Source organism: Microchirus variegatus, assembly GCF_963457635.1.
Source record: "Microchirus variegatus genome assembly, chromosome: 3".
Classification (NCBI taxonomy): Eukaryota; Metazoa; Chordata; class Actinopteri; order Pleuronectiformes; family Soleidae; genus Microchirus; species Microchirus variegatus.
In genome coordinates this window covers 16,640,597-16,644,328 of record NC_139804.1, presented here as the reverse complement: position 1 = coordinate 16,644,328, position 3,732 = coordinate 16,640,597, and positions in this window count along the sequence as shown.

The following is a 3,732-nucleotide window of genomic DNA, read 5'->3' as shown; positions in this document are numbered from 1 at the left end:
TTTCGCAGCTGAGTTTAAAATAGTATTTAGCGAATGTATTCTACATTTATTTCCCTATAATTTCCTTCCTTGCATTAAAAGACGCCCATGATGCAGCAGCAGCACCAGCAGCAGCAGCGTACCTCACTGATAGAAAGCCTCTCTCGCTCTCCGCATCTACGGAGGCTCCGCTGGGTTCCGGTCCTGTGCGCCGCTTTTGGCTCAGACCGCCGGAGTGACGCCTCGGGCGGGGGGAAGTCCACTCATTACTTGATCCGTGTCGCTACCTGCAGTGTGTTTTACTGGCTTCAGATCCGTATACATGCATGCAAACACATGCATAGGTAAACGGTGAGTATATATGTTTACTTTACAGCTGAGTCTGGTTCTTGGATGAGCTCCTGCGGCGGCTGCGCGTTACAGCCTCTTGCGGTTGGGTTCAGCACCAGAGCGGGTGGACAGCTCCTTGTCAGGCGGCAGAGGCAACATGGGCTTGAGTCACAGCTGCACGCGCCGGGGTTCCCCCTCACGGTCACTGCCGGTCAAATCCACTCCACCACACAACACACATCATCCCCGGTCCCTCTGCGCGCTCTCTCTCTCTCACTCTCAATCTCAATCTCAATCTCTCTCCCGTAGAGATTTCACACATTCACGCGGACAAAAAAAAATCCCACTCTGAACCTCTCTATATAGAGAACCTCGACGAGTTTCCGCCTACTGGTGTTTTTTTTTTCTCTGCTCGGTAGAAGCGGAAAGAGCCGTGATTGGCTAGTGTCACCTTACATGCCAGCTGACATGCAAGAAGAGTAGGGCGGAGTCTGCACCGGAGAAGCAAGTTGTCAGCTAAAGAATTGTATGTTTCTCTTCACTTATCTGTGTAGCAGTTGACATAATAATAAATGAGCACAGTGCATAATTCAACAAGTCTAACGAATCAGCCTGAAGCAGAGTGTAGACTTAAATCACTGGTTAAATAATGTTTTTACTATTAATAAGAACAATCACAGAGTAACATTTGTGCACAAGGTTTAGACGTGAATTCAACGTTTCCCTTCTCAAGAACAAAAATCAGGTGTGTTGTGATCATGGCCGCAAAATCACATGCAGAATGTGGAATTGCCAGGGGTGTTTCAAGAAACTGGACTTGGGTTGGGCAAAGCATAAGGAACCTAAGAAACCTTTGGAGCCTTGTTTCTTCTGTAAAGGCAAGATGTTGTAGGATATTATTTATTAATAATTCCATAATAGCCTGTCAGAGATTGCCTTGAGTAAACAAATGCACGTCCATGCTAATGTAATGGGAGGAGCTCAGGACAGAGACTCATTACTATAGATGATGCGAATCACTGACACAAGATCTAAACACAGCTATACTGAGAAACAGAGAGTCTTGGGGGCTCACAGACTTACTTAGAAAAGTGTGAACTCATTTGACGCTGACGTCATTGTAAAAGATTAATTAACATTATTCACACTGCTTTTTTAGTTTTTGGTGTTTTTAGCTGGTCTTGTGGCCCCATCTCAGCTTGAGGTCCCAGGAAATGACCTGGGATATATATATATATTTTTTTTTTAGTTAGACCCTACAGTATTGCAGATACAGGCCTCTACCAAACAGTTGAGACGTCTGTTCATAATAAACCTGGTTTGCATAATTCATAAAGTACAACATTCAGAACAAGTGACATTGTTAGTGAGTTCCGCTTGATGCATTTTTCAATGAGATATAGTGACTTAAAGTGTGACCAAATGGTTGAGTAGTACCTTAAAGAGTTAGTGTGGTCTAGAGATTAAAAAAAAGGGTTAGGATTAAGATATTCACGATATTTCCAAAGTAAAAGTGTTGATATGAAAATACTTAAAACCCCAAACAAGATTATAATTTAATGTTGAATGTAATAAGGTTAGGGCTAGTAAAATTGTAAAGTTGTAAAATATTTCTGGCAAATATATTTTATTCTATGTAAAGCTGTGCTTAAGCGTGTGTTTAAAAGAGGGACATTATTTTTTATTATAACATAATATTGGGCTGCATGTAATCAACTGTGAGGCCACATGTGGCCCACAGGGTGTGGTTCAGAGATACATTTGAGAGAGAGTGAGAGAGAGATATGTTCCTGTAACCACCAATAATGTTTTTTTCCATCTGTTGCATGAACATATTACAATCTTTCCCATGGATTTCCCATGGTGGTAATTTTTGACTGTGAACACCAAAGATGGGAGAAAGTTGAATCATGATTCAATGAAAATCGTGATAACCAAAAGTTGTGAAATGGGTCGGATTACACCAAAGACTGGATGAAAGGAGAAAATGTCAGCAGCACAAGTATTTTTAGAAGACAAACCAGCTTACTGCTTTGACATGAATCTAGTTCAAGCCATGAAATGTGGACAGTGAATGCTTGATGGGACATTCTTTCCAGTTATCCTTTGTTTTGTTTTTCTGTGAGAGCACAGAAATGAAACTTTTCCCTCGTCAGCTCATCTGGATCAGTACATAAAAGGAAACAGTTGGGAGAATTTGAATCAGTGCTCCAGGTCCTGCACCAGGCGCATAAGTGCGTAAATACACGCAATGCACACAAGGAGAAACAGGAGGAGAGAGTGAAAAGCCTCCGGTTTCACAGATGAAGGATTTCTCCACACTTTGAATGTATACAGGTACGTTAACAGAATATTAAGTGAGCTGTAAATACCCCGAAAGCAATGTGTAACTTGTAAACAAGAGATAGATAGATAGATAGATAGATAGATAGATAGATAGATAGATAGATAGATAGATAGATAGATAGATAGATAGATAGATAGATAGAGAGAGAGAGAGAGAGAGAGAGAGAGAGGGATGGATGGATGGATGGATGGATGGATGGATGGATGGATGGATAGATAGATAGATAGATAGATAGATAGATAGATAGATAGATAGATAGATAGATAGATAGATAGATAGATAGATAGATAGATAGATAGATAGATAGATAGATAGATAGATAGATAGATAGATAGATAGATAGATCCTCCTATAAGCATATACTTTTACACTAAAACCCTAACCCACAGCAGATTGTATGATCTCCTGTGCTCCCTCCTCTCCTGCAGTGCGCCATTCCACTCTCATGATTTCATAACACCACAAAGTTGCGGCAAAGCCAGAGCTCAGTCCTCGCTCTGCCACATGGTCCTTTAACCAGTCCTCCAGCGCCACCAAAAGGACGATTGTAGCACAGGCAGCTGAGGGAATCAGAGGAGTGCAGGGAGCCTGTTGCTCAGTAGAGGATGGTAGGAACACTTTTTGTCTTGATTCGCACCTATAACTTACAGAATATTTATGATTGAGCACTATTTTGACAAACTACCCTCATTTGTCGACAAGTAGCAGTTTCAACAGCTCCAATAATTCATCAGAAACAGGAGCATTTACACATGTAAAGTCCAAGCATGTGCCTTGACTTTTCCTGTATCAGCAAATTCCCATAAAACAAGCAAGTATAGTGTCACAAAACAGCTCCTTCTTTTAAGGCCACTCACTATGGTCTTATTAAGAATTTGCCATGACAATGGCAGATAGACAAACAGAAGGAAAATAACAAGATGAAGGACAAATAAGCCTTTTAAAATAAGCCCTGTGTATTATAATCCAGAATATTTTAGTATTGTAATCTTTCCTTTCCTTTTTAACTATCAAATTACTCATGAATAAGGTCATGAATAATAAAAAAAAGAACAGTCTGGTTGCTCATTTCACCA